Below are 20,155 nucleotides of genomic sequence, written 5' to 3'. Positions count from 1 at the left end.
ATCAGTAGCACTTTTGGAAACTGTACCAGATCAACAGGATTTTGTCCACCAAGGTGGATACCAGCACCTGGGGTGTTGAGACCCATCACCCTGCTGTCCCTTCAGAGAATACTCAACCCCACAGCCGAGCTTTGTTAGAAATGAAGCAAAAGTATTTTCCTTGCCTTCATAAAGGCCTATCCCCATCACAATTTTAGACAAACTCTTACTCTTAAATTTTCTTTTTTTTCTGACATTGTGCATTTTGTAATTGAAAAGAGAAGTACCTTGTTTTAGTGTCACAGGCTTTAATTAAGCATAGTTTCTCTAGAATAGCTTCAGGGTTTATTTATTATTTATTAAAGAAAAGTTAGCTATTTATTGGGGGGGAGACACATCTGTAGGTGCAACTTCATGGAATAAATCACACAGCACATCACTCAGCCCACTTTATGACATTAGTGGATTACTATCAGGGACAGGAAAAATATTTCTTTTACTGATAAAGTGTTGCACAATAAGGATATTTTCTGGTTGTTTCAAGTCTCCCTTGAAGCCATGGTTGTTTCTGATCACTATTCAAGAGCAAGACATCAGCTTTGTTTAAGAGGACAAAAATAAACCACGGGTCTTATTTTTCACTTCAGATGCAAGAGTGTTCCAGTATGACCATGATGGGCACCATAAATAGTGCTGCATGCACAGGAGGGAACAGGCTGCTGAAGTCTCCACCACAGATATTTTTCCTTCCCTTCAGCAGAGTGCAAGACGCACCACCATGATAACTTCTGATGCAGAGGGACTGACATGGAGGGAGGCATCCTCCAAGAATGGGCAGGATGTGCCACAGACCAGCTCCTGAGGCAGTGAGAAGCTCCGTGTGAAGAGGGGACTATTAAACAGCCGTTTGAGGGCAGGGGCCTGTAAAACCATGCTAAGTCATATTTTTACCTTTTTTTTTTAATTAAAAAAGCTTTAACTTACCCCTCACCACTTCTGAGCTGAATTGGTTTGATCCAGAGAGGTAGTTATGCATAAGAGTAACCACTTTATATTGAATTAGGGGATTTCTCATGCAACACATCTCACCAATTACAAGGCAGGGATGCAATTCTATGATTTATAATACATTATACTGTTAAGTAATATAACATTATAGATACAATTTGTACCTATCTCTCCATGGATTAGAGAGGTGGCACATGAAGTGTGGATCATTAAACAGCAGTGCAAGGCCAGGGGCCAAGCACTTCTGTTTAACAAGCTGCTCCAAGTACCACCTCTCTAATCCACAGAGAGAGAGAATAAATTGTTCCTGTATCTTGTTATAAATCATGTTCTTTGGGATTTTCTTTTTTCTTTTTTTATTTTTTTTTTATTTTTAAAAAATAATAATTTCTGCTTGGGGCCATCTCTTTCCAGGGCTGAGCTAGTTTAAGCTGAAGGCACTTCTGCTCCAGAAAGGGTCTGATGCCAGATTGCATAATTTTACAATCTGGCCAAATTTGGGGGCAGTACGGGGAAGCAAGCCAGCTGCACCTTCCCTCTGGCTGAGGGAAACTACTTTCCTGGCCTGGCCAGGCCTTTCATTGGTTAAAGCACCCACATCTCCCAGCTGCAGAGGCAGGGCTGGAGCTCAGGCAGCCAGAGATGATAACCAGCTCCAAACTGCCTCAAGTGAATGGGCTGTAAATGGCAAGTATGGTCTAAGAGGCAGAAGCTTCAGCTACATCCTTGCTTCATCAAGGAGGTGTTTTCTGGGAGCCCATCACCATACAGTCTGCATGACATGCACACAACACAAACCCACCAGCAAGCCTCTGGGTGACACCAGTGCCTTCATGAGTAGTAACACCATGTTTGCAACCTTTATGTTACCCAAGACTAGATAATCCTGTTGCTGTTTCCACAGGAACTTTAAAAAGCAGCCACGGTCAAGTAAGCAGAGGTCTTTGGGAGGACAGAGTTGACATGGTGGTATTTCAATGCAGAGTGTGCAAACTTGCTCCACTCAATAGCCACCCATAGCAACTGAAGGTGAGCTCTTTGACCTCTACCTTTTCTGTTTATATTACCTCTCTAGGGTCAATAAATGCAGATACAAATGGCAGGCTCTACAGACAATACACTACTTTATGTCATTGGCAGCAGTATTAGGGTTCCATGCATAATCTCCCAGTTTTATTACATCCCAGTATGATGCCCTTAATGATGACAATACCTTTCTATAACAGTGCAGTTGCTTGGCTCCTGAGGAGGGCAGCACAATGAAGGAAGCTGAAGACATAAGGACACTGTTAGGCTGCCTTATAGATCCTAACTCATCACGTGACTAGTCATTGATTTCTATTGACAATTTCATTGTAATGTCAGAATGTAACCTGAATTCATCTTTCATCCACTTCAAAAGTAAACAATGGCCCTTGGAATAGAAGAAAGGACAGTACTAAAAAAAAAAACAAAAATAATAAAAAATCCAGCTTTTCCTCAAAAAACAAATGGATAACCAAGATTGTTCAGTAGCTACATAGAGCAGAGCAAACTATTAATAGAGAACATGCAATTTGACAAATTCTATCATTGCTTCCATTTGCAAATTATTCACAAATCTACTGTCACTCATTCTTTTCAATTTATGAAACTATATTAAATTAGCATTATTCCATAGAAACTATTTTCAGCCTAAGAAAAATTTCTGAGTGATATTTACAGTGTTTGCTGACAAGACATCATCACTTCAACCATGATAAGGTGCCATTGCTGTCCCCTAGCTTAACAAGCAGCTCTTAAATAAGTAAGGATTGCAGGAGACTATGATCAGTCCTTCGATGCTGTGTATGTTTGAAAGAGAATATAAAAAGGAAAGGCTGGCAGGACTTGGCATTGGCACTACATTACATTTCTATTAATAAAGAATGGCAATCAGCTCTAAAATTTATGTGGATCTGTTATCTCTTCACGCGCACAAAGAATTTGTGTCTAATGGTCTACAATGCAAATGATGGGTCTAAGGCATTCGTTTTTCTGTGTGATTACCTCTGTGCCTCCACTCGTGTCTGGTTTTGTGTGTTTCTCTACAGTAAAGCATGTGCAGTCATGTAGGATAAAGATCTAATTGTTATCACGGTCCCTTTCTGGTTTTCTAGAGCCTGGACAGAAATACTTCATGTGCACACAAAATGCAAACTGAAATTTCCTAATTTCTAGTTTTCAGCCACCTGTTGCTCTTTACCACTACTATTTAATAGATATGAGTTTACACATGGTGCACATTAGAAGTTTTATTGGACTTAAGGCTAAGACACCTCCAAAGTCCTTCACAAATATCAGACACACTGGTAGATGGGAGTGCTGAAGTACAGATTTCCGCACCATGATGAAACAGAAAGACCCTAGAGCCTAAAAAAAGTATAATAAAAAATATTGCACTTCTTCATTTCAGTTTCATGGGATTCAAATGATTTACAAAAATTCCCTAAGCAATTTTCCTGCAGCACAGCTCCCTAATGAGGCTGGGGAACCAGCTTGTCCTACACTGTCACTAATAGCTAGTCAGGACTGAATGAAAGCTTTCTTAGCTGGCGTAGGTCTGTGATGAGCATAAAAGGTAAACTCTTTCAAGGTGGAAATCATGCTACTGATGCCAAGCTGATAGTCATAACTTAATCAACAGCCAACTGCTTTTTCCCAAGATAGGCTGGAAAAAGCCTCTTAATTTTGAGGCATTTCTTTGGGGTATGCTAAGATAGACACAGCACATCAGTTTGCATGGAAGTGTGAGTAGGAAGGCCACTGAAGCTCTGCCAACTCAATCAGAGAGGAATGGTGTCCACCCAGCAGAAACTCATAGTCTTTCTAGGCTCTGCACCCACCATGAATGACATAGCTTCCCAGAAGGAGCTCTGGTGGGGAACACACTGCAACCCAGGTATCAGGCTGCAGGGTATTCCCTGCTCTTATGCCAGTACTGGACAGCAACTGCAAGTGTATCTGTGTAGCATGCACCCAGGTAGAGTATCTCTGCTTAGTGACAGAGCTCTGGAAGGAGGTCAACAGGTTGAGGAGTATCAGGGAGTCCAGGAGAGAGAGAGACAATGGAATAATACCCTACCTTCCAAGGGGCAGGCGCAATAGGCAGACAGGTTGTATGATACAATGGATTCCCTATCCTTCCTCCACCTAGCGGAACACAGTGACTTAAGAGATAGAGGGCAATGATAACAAGCTTCTCTCAGTGCAGCAGGAGTGTCACCTCTGTGCCTACCCCAAAGAAGGGGTAATCCAAGAAGTGCAATGAAGGTCATGAAGGGTCTGAAACACAACAGAGTGGCTGAGGGAACTAGGGCTGTTTAGTCTGGAGAAAAGGATGCTAAAGGGAGATCTTATTGGTCTTTACAGCTACATGAAAGGAGACAGTAGTGAGGTGTGTGTTGGTTTCTTCCCCCAAGTAACAAGTAATAGGACAAGAGGAAATGACATCAAGTTGTACCAGGGGAGGTTTAGATTGGACATTAGAGAAAAATTCTTCACTGAAAGTGTTGTCAAGCATTGGAAGAGGCTGCCCAGGGAAGTCGTTGAGTCACCATCCCTGGAGGTGTTTAAAAGACATATAGATGTGGTGCTTGGGACATGATTTAGTGGTGGCTTGGCAGTGCTCTGTTTCTGGTTAGACTTGATGATCTTAAAGGTCTTTTCCAACCTAAACAATTCTACTATTCTATGTTGCTTTTTTAATAAGTTACTTATGAGATTGTTTTAAGTGGTTATCTTCAAACAGCCTCAAAATGAGTAAAAGCTGAGGAAAGCATCCAAAACTACCCCTTGCCATAAGAATTTCTGGCATTAATACTATTTAAAGATATTTCTTTATACTGTCTTGGACAACCAGGAAGAACAGGATATAAATGCTTCATCAGTCTAGAGAGAGGTTAAAAAAAATTAGAAAAACATAGCCATTTCAAAAAGGAGGAAATAAACCAATTAAAAAAAAAAATGAGGTGTTTCCTGATAGGGATTTCATATTCCTTTTAAAACATTATCTTACATGTTGTTCATCTTTTCTGTTCAAGTGACATCATCTCTCCAGATACTGTCCATTTAGCTACTCACAAGCAAAAGACAGAGTCATCCTGAGATCTCGTCATATCATCACACTCAGGAAGAATAAACCTTACAGTGCCTGGGATGTCTTGGTAAGAAGAAGCAACAAAGACCACCAGGAAGGGAAGCAGGGAAGAGATGCATCTTGATAGACTCCCCCTCTCATTCTTCTCCAACCTCCAGGCCCAGATGGACTTAATATCCCTACTGCTCTCCCTATTAGGATGGGGAATGTGGGAAGTGCACGGCTGGCAATACACCCAACAAGCCTGAAAGGATCTGAGAACACCCTCAGGTTCACAAGCACCCAGGGTTTGCCAAATCATTTCAGCTCATCTCTAATTGTCAGCGATCTCTATTAGCTCAGCAGTGTGGCTTTGACATAAGGATGAACAGAAGGGTTGTTACTGGCTAGTGATAGAAGAGGAGCTTCTGGTCCAAAGAAGAAAAGAATCTTCCATGGCAGAAGGAGAATCTTTTTTTTCCTTCCCACGTAGGCTATGTTGTATGGAAGGCTAAATGACAGAAGACAAAGAGACTACACAAAGGATGTCCGTCAGCTTAAACTTTTCCTAATATCACTCTTAAGAAAAAATAAAAAAAGGCTTTATTGCAGTGCTTCACAGTTTTAAGCATAACACAATCGTTTTATAATCATCTCCAAGACATAAAAAAAGGTCTAACACAAAGAACTGAGACTAACCCTATAGCTCATGAACCAAGCGTGGGAGGAGAGAGACAGAGAGATGGTTATAGAACATGTTCTAACGTGTCACAGTGAGAGAAGGCTCAACTCAATTGATTCATTCAATATGAGTGGATGCATGTTCAGGTATGGATGTTTTCTTACCCTTGGCCAGAAAATTTCAGTATGCAACAGCCTGCAAAGCTTTGTCCGTGAAGCAATTGTAGCTTGTAACATCACAGTGTTATAGCATCCACCCTATCCACCAGACCTCTCTCCCTCTTCCCAAGGATCAAGTCACTGCTCAAAGGAACCCATTTTTTGTTGGCAGCAGATGTGAAAGAAAAAATGGCAGAGATCCCCAACAGTCTTTCAGAAAATGATCTGAGGAATTGCTTTGAACGTTGGCAGCATTGCATGAAACTGTGTGTCAACTCAGACAGGAACTATTTTGAAGGTTATCATAGTTGGTTTTCTTAATTTGTTAAATAAAAAGAGTTATGGGCACAGTCTCTGGGGTTTTTATGTGTTGGACTTCATATATAGCACTATGCACAGCTATGACAGGACAGCAAAACTCCATTTGAACCGTCATTTACAGGAGATGTGTTATTAGATGGTGGCAACTCCTTTTCCAGAGCACTTCCTTCATGGAAGGCTGGCTCCTCTGACACCCAGCACCATGGCACAACTTTCTGTGTTCCAACTCAAGATAAATTTATGCAGATGAAAACAAAAAGAAGGAAAAGAGGGGGCTAAAGAGGGAGCTAAAACTGCTCTGAGACCATGTTTTCTTGGATTAGAGAAAAATTCTAATCATTCCACATTATTTCCATGAATAATAGCCTAAGTTAATAGGACCAAAAACCACCCTAAACACACTTTCTGTTTTGGAAACAGCGTTTCATTCATGCATGTCTGCCTGGTGATGCATCATTACAATTGTAATGTGATAGCAGCCAACCCTGCAAGGGTGTTCTGCTCAGTCTACCTGGAATGCTAAAGGGAGACGGAAGCCGAATACAAGATTGAAATTACTTTTACTATATAGAAATGAGAGACAGATGAAGTCAGACCTGGAGCTAGAAGTTATTTGAGTTTCCCAAATGGTCCAGGGCTACCCCTGTTTTAGACTTATATTTTTTCTCAATATGACAGCCATCAAAAGCAGGAGTGACCTGAGTTACACGTTAGATCCTAGGATGAGGTAAAAGCATTTAGGTAGCTACTGCACCCACCCACAGAGGCAAGCAGCTTTGCTGCTTGAGACAAGATGTACCATAAACAGGGAAAATAAACCAACCCTAAATTAAAGCGCTTCAAACATAACACAATTACACTACATAATGTTTACTTATCTTACACACACCCCGAGAGAAGATAAATGTCTAGTAAAAACCACAATCCACTATTAAACAGCTATAAAATACTTTGCTGTCTTCCCATTTCAAAAGCTCCCATAGTATAAATAGTGGTCAAAAGTTCAGTGAACTGTCTTGTAGTCTGGTGCTCCATTCAAACCCTGCTATTTCCAGAGAGTCTCCTGACACCGTATCTAATTTCCAAAATGAATATGCTTTAATTTTCCTTCTTCATGCATTGTGCTTTTTCCTCATTTAAAACAGCAACAGCCTCTGGCAGTAAAGGACATCACATTTCTGTGCAAGATGAAGCTTTTTTCCCCCTATATGCAGGAGAATGGCATGGGTCAAGGGAGAAAAAAATGTATGCAAAAAACATCACACCCCACTGACCCCAGTATATTTTACATTACAATTTTGCCATTTCCAATATAGGTTCATTTTGCAGTGGACCATATCAGCCATATTTCAGGATTTACAAAAAAAAAAAAAAAAACAGTACCTGGAGCATTGTCTGCATATAGCATGTCCTAATGCAATATATGGATTGTCTTATTAATGTGTAGTGTAGCTTGCAGAGAACGCACACTCATGCAGGAAATACTTATGCATGCTGGGGAGGCAGCACAGGTGTACCTATTGTGGATTTGTATGTACATTCAATTATATCTGCAGATAATACGCAAGTGCATTTTTATGTCTTAAAAAGCAGACTGCAATGCGCTCCAGGTGAAACTCCTGAAATCAGAGGGATTTTCAGTGGGGAGAGGGCTTTGCCATATAAGCCTTCCTCCCCTGAGCCATTAAAGTCCCTGTAATGGGACTGACACAGGTTCATACTTTCAAGGTGAAGCTGCCATGCTTTCAGTAGGCAACAAAAGTAGTTTTATCCCCTGGCATACATTAACAAGCCTCCTTCCAACTCTTAGCATAGGCAGAGATAATTCAGAGCCTGATTCAAAAGGCACAGAAGGTTCTGGTAGTTTTCTAGTACTTTGCAGCCATCATTTTCCCTTAAGTGTTTTCACAAAGTTCAGCTGTGACCACAAGCTCACAAATTAATTTAGCTGGGGCGTGTGAAGTTTGTGTTAATATTGCAGGGTACCTCTAAAACTGTTGCCGTGTGGTGACAGACCAACCCTTCTCCAAGACCAGACACCAGGAAAAAAATGAAGTAGAAACCTGGGGTAATCTCTGTTTTAGCCATGGGTGAAAACCACATACTCACTAGGAGCATTGTCTGACTAAAGGCCATAACAATTTTGACTTTGTGTACTGCAGACCATAATACTTACAGAACTAGTACATATGACCATTGCAAACAAAATCATCAGCCACTATTTTGACAGAAAAAAACCAAAGAAGACTGACTTTCTTAAGAAGTACCAATTCCCATAAAATCTTGCTCCTATTCGCCAGGGGAGGTTTAGGCTGGACATTAGGAAAAAATTCTTCACAGAAAGGGTCATTGGGAACTGGAACAGGCTGCCCAGGGAGGTGGTTGAGTCCCCTTCCCTGGAGGTGTTTAAGGCCCGGGTGGACGAGGAGAGGAGAGGAGAGGAGAGGAGAGGAGAGGAGAGGAGAGGAGAGGAGAGGAGAGGAGAGGAGAGGAGAGGAGAGGAGAGGAGAGGAGAGGAGAGGAGAGGAGAGGAGAGGAGAGGAGAGGAGAGGAGAGGAGAGGAGAGGAGAGGAGAGGAGAGGAGAGGAGAGGAGAGGAGAGGAGAGGAGAGGAGAGGAGAGGAGAGGAGAGGAGAGGAGAGGAGAGGAGAGGAGAGGAGAGGAGAGGAGAGGAGAGGAGAGGAGAGGAGAGGAGAGGAGAGGAGAGGAGAGGAGAGGAGAGGAGAGGAGAGGAGAGGAGAGGAGAGGAGAGGAGAGGAGAGGAGAGGAGAGGAGAGGAGAGGAGAGGAGAGGAGAGGAGAGGAGAGGAGAGGAGAGGAGAGGAGAGGAGAGGAGAGGAGAGGAGAGGAGAGGAGAGGAGAGGAGAGGAGAGGAGAGGAGAGGAGAGGAGAGGAGAGGAGAGGAGAGGAGAGGAGAGGAGAGGAGAGGAGAGGAGAGGAGAGGAGAGGAGAGGAGAGGAGAGGAGAGGAGAGGAGAGGAGAGGAGAGGAGAGGAGAGGAGAGGAGAGGAGAGGAGAGGAGAGGAGAGGAGAGGAGAGGAGAGGAGAGGAGAGGAGAGGAGAGGAGAGGAGAGGAGAGGAGAGGAGAGGAGAGGAGAGGAGAGGAGAGGAGAGGAGAGGAGAGGAGAGGAGAGGAGAGGAGAGGATTCCCAGCACATAAAGAAGACAAAAAGTCAAAATCATCATCTTTCACACCAAGCAACTGTTCCACTTTGCAACTGCCAGGGAAAGGAGCAACTTCAGGTCCTATCACCATCAAGCTTTCTCTGCTCATCATCTCAAAAAAGGTTGAAGGAATGTTATGCTGTGAAGCTTTAAGTCTTTCTGAATAGCAGAAAGACTAAAATGAAGTTCAGTGTAGCCCAAAACAAGGAGATCCAAGTGCTTGGGTGGAGATGTTCAGAGCGAAGGTGAAGCAGCTGCAGTAAAGCTACATGCATCAAGAGCAAACAGAAGCTCAAGCCATGGTGGCGAGAGTTCATTGGTTGCAATTGATCTACATCCATACCCTGCCAACTCTGCCCTCCAAGCTCTGACCCAGCATACCCTAAATCCTGGTGTGGATCTGCATCTGGGGTAGATAAAGCCACTTTGAGTTATTTTAAAATCCTGCCCAGGGAACAGAGGACTGGCCAGGGCACTATGGAGTAAAGGTCTCATTTAACAGGGGGTAGCTAGAAGCCTTAAGACCCTGGGGATAGGAAGTGGGGTTGGTCTACTGAAAAGGAACATAAATGCAATTGCAAGAGCAGCAAGTCTTTTTGTTATTTTAAGTAGAAAGGGTAAAACATGCAATATTTTCTTCAGCTGTTAGCTCTTTTAAATGTCACAGAGAAGCATCCTTTTGCCTGGCAAGTTGTGGACTCGGGGCTCAACAGGTTTGCTTGCTTATTGTCAGCATTTACCTGAACTGTTTTTTAATAAAAGCCATTGAAGAAAGAAAATCTCCTGCATGAGATGTGACATTAGAAACCTGAGTGGAGGCCCCTGAGAGTCACTGAGCTATTTAGTGGCAGATGATTGCATCCCTGATATATCCCATTCCTTCATAATAGCAAATCCCCTCCGTGATGTTCTGCACAGGATCTGTTTTTCTGTATGTGGTTATTGGATGGGAACCTCCTGTTAGTGTTTACCTGCACATTCTCAAGAATTTCAGTATCTCTTTGGCAAACATTGTTGTGTTTCAAGTGGCATATTTGAGCAAACTAGATGTGGTTGAGGGCAGAATCTGGTCCTTTCTATGTTCACCTAGGGCTTTGAACTTATCAAAATGAACTTTGATTTCATAAAATAAAAATAATAATAGTAATCATAGAGTTTCATTTGGCTGAAGAGCACCAGTTCCGTCAAAGTACTGACTATTGAAAGTTCAACTGCTAATGGCAAGCTATTTTGAAAAGGGGAAAGTTTGGGGGCAAATTATGGGGGAAAGAATAGATATTAACAATTTTTAAAGTAATTCTGTCTCAGGCATTATTTTTCTTTTCTTTCATTATTCATGATGTGTTTTTTGCTTCAAGGCCAAGCAAATCAGAGCCTGATCCATCCAAACACAACCATGTCTGTCTGAACAATGCAGCCCAGCTGAGCAATAAGAGTCCAAATAGAAAGAGAGAAAAAAAAAAGATAATTTTAAACAGTGACTTTAAGTACACATGAGAAAGAATAATTCTTCTCCTGATTGGTTCATTTCCCAGTACCTGGTCCACTGTGCTTCTATCCTGGTGGGAGATCTGCAGTATGGGAGTCCCAATAAGCAACTAATTTCCTTTGCTGTTTCTCTAACCCTGCCTCTCCAGCCTCTAAAATCAGTTTGGTAGTGTCAAACCTCTTGGGCCCTGAGCAATCAAAGGAAGACCTCTTCATTTTCCTTTCTTAGATTAATTCCAGAGCCAATGGAAACTCAGTAGCTGCACTCATAACTTGGCCTTTTGCTGTTGCAGGTTATGACTGGACACCATGAAGAAGTGAGCCTAGAAATGTTTGCAGCTTTCCCTGCTAAGAAATTGAAGAATTTGGAAAAAAAAAATCTCAATATAGGAGAGAGATATCCCCCATTTTAGGTGTGGAGAGCACCAGAACTGCCGCAAGTAGATTTGTGCATTAGACATAGATTAACACTGTGTCTGTGGCAACTTGCCCTTGCCAGGGGATGAGGTGGGCAAGAAGAAGATTATAAAGAAGAAGCAATGACAATTCATGGATCTATTTTCTTCTCCAGTAATTCTCAGCATCCCCAACAGCCGCATCTTTGTATTCTGCCAAAGAGAAATGGCAACTCAGACTTCTCTCCACTTCGGGGGAAAATAACCACACATTACTTTGGTATATTCATATCCTTAACCATATTCCCTGGAAGACAGGAGTTTGCAACGGAATAACTTTGGCAACCTTGAAGGTAACTAAGTGTACTTTGCACACTCTGAAATAAACTCAGCAGCATGTAACCTCACTCAGACTCTGCAGATGCATACATCTGCAGAACATGCTGTTAATAATTAATATAATTGTATAAACCCCTAGGTATATAAATACACAGACAGATCCTCACATTTTGCCTGCTTCTCTGTAATAAATACCCAAACTGAAACAAATTTAACAAGATATGTTATACAAATCTGCAGACAGAAGTTGTATAAAAATTTTAACTATCTTCAGCAAGAAAGTGCTTCTATTTCCAGTAACTCTGGCAGCATATACTGTAGCGAGGCAGCCGCATTTATTTTCAATTATCATTTTTGCCTTTTATACAGCATAATGAAATGCCTGGTAAATTATACATTTTTGTAAAACACAAACTTGTCTCTTTATTTGTAGCTCAAGTCTCGCAATATCATTTTGTCTGCATTAGTTCTAGCTCTTTACGAGAGGCCAATTACTTTTCTTAGATGTAATATGCAGTGTGGTATCTTACTCGCCAGTCCTTGCTGACATGCAGCCTTGTACAAAATGACCATGTGTGACACTCAGATCTTTGGAGAAGAGTGAAGGCTCCCAGCACCCTGTTTGCTATAACATCTCTCAGTCATTTAGTCCATCCTCAATACCTAGAATTTTCAGCCCACTCTCTGTTAAACAAAAGCAGATTTTTGAGGGGAAAAAAAAATGCATAGCAGCTACCTCCAGTCTCTCTGTAGAAAGATGCTCTCATGGCAGATGGATCTCAATATGCCGTCTCCCAAATCTTAAACAACTCCGAAAATATAAAGTTCCCTTATACCAATGGGCCATATATATCTACAACTCTTGATTCCCTGTCTCTTTAACTGGCACTTTGAACTAGTGAACACCTCTTTAATCTTGCCCCATTATCATCCTAATAGTACCTCCCGATATTCATAAATGTCTAGCAAGACTTTCAGCTATTTGGTACGACGAAGAAATATCCAACTAAATTGAGAAGATTACCACATCACCACATAAATCAGTGACAGGCTGCGTGTTATTACAGTTGATTTTTGTTGACAGTTGGCTGTAGGCAGTTGTGTTTCAAATGCCTTTTTTCACTGGGAAATTAAACAAAATTCCATGCAAAATGCAGCCCTCCAGTTCAAAAACTGTAAATCCAAAATTAGCATTTCATACTTTAAAAGGTAGCACAGCACAATTTTCCATTGAAAGATCTGTACAGTTGTCACAAATGGGTGCTTCACACATGACACTAATGCTACTGATGCCTTTTAAGAAAGCCACCTTTCTCTGATATTATTTTCTTCTCCTAATAATCTGCATACACTATAGTTCATCCCTATGGAAAAGAAAGAGAGCTCACTTACTTATCTCTCATATGGGAGCATTATGCTTTCAGCAATTCAGATAGGATGGATGGGAGGGGGTTGGGTTGCCGAATCCTCTGTGATAAGAGGGAACGAATTGTGGCCAGCAAAAGGTTAATCTTCCCTCTTTGAGTCTCTCCTTCTGTCTCAGCATAACCTGGAGAGCAAAGAAAATGCGAGACACATGAAGTGAAAAGACATATTGGCAGAAAACACTGCTCCTGCTGGATCGTGTAGCACTTCATATACAACGGCCACACATGACCTAATTAAGGCGCAGCTATTGCTAAAAGTCAGGAAAGCAGCTTGGGTGATACAAGAGAGGACCAGAACTTGCGAAGGAGTTTCTGCTTCCAGCAGCTGCTGATCTGCCATTTTTTGGCTTGGATATTGCTTACTGGTGAGCCAGTTTTTTTAGGGACTGGTGTCAGCAAGTCACCCAAGTAGCAGTAGCTGAGACACAGTGCTTTCCTCTTTTCAAGACAGGTTCCTGACATTGGGTCTGTCTTGGATGCTAGCTTGGAGAATAACACCACCACCACAAGAAGTTTACAAATTTGGCTCTCTGTAACACAGCGTACTGAGGCAAAGAACTGCGATGCTTGCTCCTGGGCATGGGGACAGATATATAATGTGGTCTGTCAGCCAGAAGATGTTACATGAATCTTCGCATAAATACATTGCTGGCAGCTAACTGGCTTCTGGCCACAGACAGTCAAATATTCTCTGGTCCGAACTACTGGGCTGAAAAAAAAATCACCAGCCAATTGCATCTGGTTCATTTTTGCCCTGTGTTCAAGGGCAAAGTTATAAGGCCATAGGGATGTGTGAAGGATGACCCTTTCTCCCAGCCCCGTCCTCAGAGTGGAACTAAGGATGGAGAGTCCAACTGGTGAAATCTGAGCTGGGTAATCCCACCATTTGTAAATGAGAGGAAAATACATTCATAGTAGCCAGTGCTGATAAAATTAAGTATTTCAGTCAATATTGAAAAGGCTTCATCTGATTCCATCATCAAGCATTTCAAGCAGCAGCCTCTCTCATTTGCTTATGGCTGGGTCAAGGGTTAGTTTTCATAGCATGTGCCAGTCCTTTCCCTGGTGTAACTCTGCTGACAGAACCAGACAAGATATCCGTGAAAACCTGGCCCAAATCATCCAGAATGGGGAGAGGTTTGTCATCCACAAAAAAAAAAAAATCCTCTTGGCACTCTACTGATGGTTAGATTTGCACACGATTACAGGCAAAGACTAAATGAATTGAGTCAAACAATCAGAGTGAGGTACTGGTTGCTTACCAGTTGCTCTCTAGGGAAAAAGTACTGGTCAAGAAGGATGGAAAACGAGAGCACAAGAAAAAGCAGTGAATATGATGGATCAATCCTTTGTTGTCTGTTGAGAAGAGGTCAGAAACAGGCCTGAGCTCTGCTGTTGAGTGAGCTGCAGCCTGTATGGAGTAATAGAATGATTTAAGGTAGCACTTTTTCAAATTGGAGTTATTTATACTTAAGATCTGTACAGAATACTGTAAAAAGGATTATGTTCTCTTCCAACTCTAAGTGCACATATAATGACTTAGTATCTCATTTTCAATGCATATTTCTTGCAAATTTTCAAAACATACAAGAGGTGACCTCTCATTTCTGCCTGGAACAAGCTCCTCAGGAAAACCAGGCAGTGAGGCACAGACCAAACTGGCAGTGTGAAAGGAAGGAGCATGTTCCACAGGGAAAACATAATTTCCCAACCAAAAAATGCCCAACATAAACATGAAACAGCAGAAACAAAAACAGGTTTTAAGTACAAAACTGACCAAAGTGCATGATCACTGGGGAGAAGAGTCTGAGCTAAATGAGACATTATTGCCAAGAATAATGCTTGAAACAATCCCTGAGAAGTACTGCAATTGAAGGCAGAAGATGACTCAGTTTGTATACACAACAAGTATTATCTGTCATGTAAAAAAGCTTGAGAAGTGTAACACCTAGCTGTACCTTCAGAGACATGACAAGTTGCTCACTCCAGTTCATGCTCATGTAAGGAAGAGAGGGAAGGTCTGATCAAGAGGAGAGAGATCTCGGGGCACACACACTTCCTCACTCTGACTAGAGGAAGGCATCGCTAGTGCCAGGGGTTGATGATGGAAACACAGGGGCTTTGCTTAAGGAACCCAATGGCAAAGCTCAGCTGCAGCAAAGCTGATGTTGTGCCAAGGTATCCTGCTGCACCAAATGGCCTCACGAAACAATTCAGCAGACTCACATGAAGAACACATCAACACCTGGAATTTTTAAACAGAGAAGATGAGGCAATTTGGGGTGGCAGCAGTGGGAGCATATGAAGGAAAGGAAGCACTAGAAGTGTGGCTGGCTGTAATGGCAGAGCAGGTTGCTCCAACGAGTCTGTGCAGCTTCAGAACTAGAAAGTCTTCTCGTGCAGTTCCCTGACATGGAATTCTTTAAAACTTTTATTTCTCCAAAACTTTTGGATTTGGCATTCCTACAGACATTGTCTGAAGAGGAGGGTCACTGGATGTGTTTCAGCAAATATAAAGCATGCAAGCAGCTTCTCTGCTCATCTGGCATCATTTTTTGCACAGCCCAGGTGATTAGATCTCAACAATCATTTTTGTACTGAACCCAATAAGATTTGATGAAATCTTAGAGCCTGTTTCTCAGAAATATCTAGCTTTGACTGAAAGATCATGCTTACCTTTGGACCATAAGCCCAGGGATGTCATAAAAGCAAGTCAATTATTTCACAAATGAAGAAAATACTTTACACATTTTAGCTGAACTAACAAAAGAAGGGAAATAAATCTGTAAATCATCAAATGCTGCATCTATTTATAATTATTAGCATGCAAGAAATATGATGTTAGTTAAGCAACATAATTCTTTTTGTGTTTTGGGATTTCCTACTTTGCATCTTCTTGCCTACAGATCTAGATTTTCAGAGCAGATAATTTTTTTTCCTGGTGCCACATATAAATGCTTCTTGACAGGAAATTTCTCCTTTCAAACTATTGTTCATGTGGCTGTATTTAGAAAGCACAGTTCAAATACTGTTCTTCAGTTTGTTCTTACAAGTTGTGAGTAATACCCAGAATCATTCACATGGCAAGAGCTGCGCTTATGACAGGAGTCTTGAAATAGCGTCAGTTGGCCATTGCTCACAAGGCTAGAGTCCTACAGTCTCCCCTGACTCCAAGCTCATCCATATTAGCAGCTGAAGCTGGATTTAACTGCTGGCCAAATAACAGAGGTATTCAGGCTAAACACTGTCTTGAGTTGAGGTGCTCAGAAAACTCTTCAGGAAAAAATAAATTTATAAAATATCCTAAGGGATATGAGAATTGGAGCTGAAATTTAGTATTTTCCAACTGCTCTCACCCTTCCTCCTGGGACTGCTGTTGATCTTTGATCACTTCTCTCATTTACAAACACTGTCATCGAGCCATTTTTCTCCTACTCCATATCATTAATACAAATCTGGAAACAATGGCTTTCTCACAGCTAAAACATTGCAACATCTCGCTACTTGTTTCCTCTTCTAAAACGTATCATTCATTATAACCCATATCCCCCAAAGAATTTTATCACTTGAAACCTGTTTGCAGTGAATCTAAAGTAGCTGGAAAATCATCTTCTCAGAAATTCTTGTGTACGCTGGAGCCAACTTCTCCTGGAAGCCCAATAAAGTGCCGAGTCCCTCTGCAAGCAATATCCATTTTTCTTCTTTCTGATACAGCCCCCAGCAGTAACCCCTGCAGCTGTTCACAATCCATTTTTTTTGCTGTTGAAATTCACTGCTCAGCTAAGTTAGCTCTTGTACCCACTTCATCCAAGAGAGTTGTGATAATTTTCTTCTTGCTTCATCATTCCCACTACCTCCATGCTTATCACAGAGGTCAGCTTTTCTTTTATCTCTTCTATAACCAACTTGTAATTTGCTGCTTTCTCTTGCAAGGGACAGGCTGCTGAACCCTGGCTCCTGTCCCATTCCAGTTTTCAGAGTGTTTGTGCACAACGTTTGAATATTTTCTCCAAAAAGGACATCTCCTCTCAGCATTTGTGTACAATATTTCGCTTTGCTTTCCTTGGTCTCCAAAAGCAGCAGAGGGTTTGGGTGAACACTGACCTGTGTGATGGAGTATCACAAAATATGCACCCTAGCAGTTTGAGAGCTGTGTGAGCAGGGATTTTCCCAAAAGATCTGGGCAGCCCATAGAATCATTGAATCATAGAATGGTTGGGGTTGGAAGGGACCTTAATACTGTGGAGCTACTAGTATTGTGGAGGTTTTTTTTTGATAAACTAAATAGGTGTAACACTCTCACTACTTTTTACTTCAGGAAGGTTATTCAACCTAGTAGTGTTAAACTGTATTAAAAGTGAGGCTTGGGACCCAAACTGCCTAACTGCTGCTGGAAAAGTGAGAAGTGGTGAATATAAAACAAAACACTACAGAAAATATCCTGTGGCTGCTAACAGTAAAGGTAGCTATAGATATACAATATTTACCACCAGCAAAACTCAGACTAGATTTTTCCCTTTGAACTTTTCATAGTCAAGAATAAACCCCAATGCCAGTAGATGCACAGATGAAAATTCAAAACGCATGAAAAGGCAACCCCTTGCATTGTTTTACAAGTCGTTGAATTATCTAAATATCGTTGGAGACACTTATTTTTAAATGCAGATGATCAAACTGTGGGCTAACCTACAGAATTGGGGAAGACTTATTCTTTGGACAAAACACACTTTGAAGTAACAGAATTCTGGACATCTTAGATGTGGCTAACAAGGACTGGAAAGCACAGGCAGAATTAGGCCTACTACAATCAGCCCTGAAGCGTTGCTCACAAATTGTCACCAAAGCACTGTGAGAGAAGTGCAGACAGGGCAACTTTTGCAGAGATACTAATGACACTCTTACTTCCAGGGGCTTTCAGTGCACATTATGTACCCGTTTCCCTATTTGAAAATGTGCCTCTTCATGTGAAACAAGAGATATTTACACTTTTAGATAACACATCCACTCATGTAAAATATCTTCTTTGTTTAGCTGAAGTAGCCATTGAGCAGGAGTGATGTTCCCTGGAAATATAGGTGTTTCCAGCTTTTCAACCTATGCCAGTGCAAATGCAGTTGAGCTCCCCAGTCAGTTATGATTCATCATAATATTAACAACACTGACCATACATACCTACACACACAAAAAAAAAAAAAAGCTGTTAGTTGATGCTAGTGGGAAGCCCAGACAGGCTAAGTGGTCACACACTCAGTGCACCATGACAAAGCAGTACAACTTTGTCCTGAGGCCACCAGTCCATCAGGAGACAAACCATCTAAGTCCTGCATCTGCCGCCAGCCAGCCTAGCAAACCTGAGTCACTTTGCTTTTTCTCCCCTCCCACCACTGTCTATTTAAATCTGAATCTCTGTGAGATAGCAAATGTTTTTCTTCAGTGTGGTGTGCACAGTTCCTGCCATGGTGGGACTTGTGTCTTGGCTGGGACCTTGAAGTACTGCAATAAGAAACCAAGCAGAAACAACTGGCAGGTGAGAAGCAGCACCTCTTGGCTTCAACAGAAATCTTCTGAATTCAGAGGTGGCTTTTTTTAATCCAACAGAGCAAAATATGTTTGGGTATCATCCAAGTTGTGGAGAGGAGGGTGCTGGCCTCTTCTCCCAAGTGACAGGGGACATAATGAGAGGGAATGGCCTCAAGCTCCTGCAGGGGAGGTTCAAGCTGAACATTAGGAAAAAAATTTGCACAAAAAGGGTCATTGGGCACTGGAACAGGCTGCCCAGGGAGGTGGTTGAGTCACCTTCCCTGGACAGGTGGATGAGGTGTTGAGGGGCATGGTTTAGTATTTGATAGAAATGGTTGGACTTGATGATCTGATGGGTCTTTTCCAACCTGGTGATTCTATGGTTCTATGATCCCTTGCAATCTCCATTTCTTAGAATGACTGAAAAGGCAGCCTGTGCTGTCACAGTGGGGAATTTAGGTTTTGCAAAAGACTTTATTTCTTTGCCCGAGAGAGCAAGTTGGAGGCCATCTTTTCATGAAAAGTATGTAGGCACACCAGCTGCCTCTCACTTCCCATTTTGATTTAAAAAACAAACCATAGACCATGTGAAGCTGCACAACATTAATGTTCAGTGTCTCCCGAGCCCAGTGGGACCTCAACCACTGCCATTTGATTAGCAGACAGACACAAAAAAAAATCTGAAGAGCTACCGGAGCGTGCGGTGGCCACTCCACGTCTGACACCTGCAATGCATGCCCTGGTGGAAAGCCCCATGACCAGCTTGAACATATAGCTAGCAGCCTCGACAGCAGGTCTGTTGCTGTGTCATGTCCTTGTGCATTCCCAGCATGGAGGGGATGTTCAAGGCCAGCTCTTAGGGGCAAAACTCTCCAAGCATAAGATTCTTCTTGCATAGATCCCACAGGGCAACTCATGCCAATGAAGCGCGAACTGCCTCACAGCTGGTTGCAGCAGGGATGCAAACAGGGTGTTGCCCATTGCTTCTTGCAGTCAGAGCCTGCAAGACATGAGGAAGTCCCACTTCTTCTCCATGTACTTATTACTTTATACCTGTTTCTGCCTCTGAAACACGTCAGTATTGCTTAACATGGCTGTCCCTGCCGATGAGAGAAGGGCATGTGTTTAACTTCCTATCTGAAATATTTGCATGAGCAGCTGGTTTCCTCTCTGCCCTGTTGGGGAGAGGAGTATCTTTCTCTCACTTCTCTATTTTGTCATGATCTATAGAAGCAAGTTCAAAAGGGCAGGAAAAAGGGTCTGACATCCTGATGCTTTGATTCACCCTCGTGAAAAGTTGTTGGTGTCAGTACAGCTACAGCTGCTCACTTCCTCCCCAGCCTCTTTAATTTCTGTTCCTTTGCCACACTTGATGATAAACACTAATTAGCTTTTACATTTCCTTGCTATCTGTGTTAGGTCTCAGAGTCAGAGGAAAGTAAGTACACGCCCATACACACACACACGTGTGCAATTTATCAGTTAATCTATGAAAAAAAATTGATACACCTACTCTGAAGATATGTGTAGGTTGTGGCCTTCAGCCTTTCGGGTTTTTAAAAAACTAGAGATGATAGATA

At 42.0% G+C, this 20,155-nt stretch overlaps 1 protein-coding gene across 1 annotated transcript in view; it reads right to left on the bottom strand.

Moving 5' to 3' along the window:
• Positions 1 to 3,508: 3,508 nt before the first annotated feature.
• The window catches only part of BCL11A (BCL11 transcription factor A), a 368,594-nt gene continuing 351,947 nt past the window's right edge, over positions 3,509 to 20,155 (bottom strand). The window contains exon 5 of the transcript XR_011336804.1: positions 3,509 to 3,520. The gene's annotated coding sequence lies outside the window, so the exon portion shown is untranslated. The remainder of the gene's footprint in view (positions 3,521 to 20,155) is intronic.

Source organism: Phaenicophaeus curvirostris, chromosome 2 (assembly GCF_032191515.1).
Source record: "Phaenicophaeus curvirostris isolate KB17595 chromosome 2, BPBGC_Pcur_1.0, whole genome shotgun sequence".
Taxonomy (NCBI): Eukaryota; Metazoa; Chordata; class Aves; order Cuculiformes; family Cuculidae; genus Phaenicophaeus; species Phaenicophaeus curvirostris.
The sequence above is the reverse complement of the archived record's forward strand: the minus strand, read 5'-3'. Positions and strand labels throughout refer to the sequence as shown.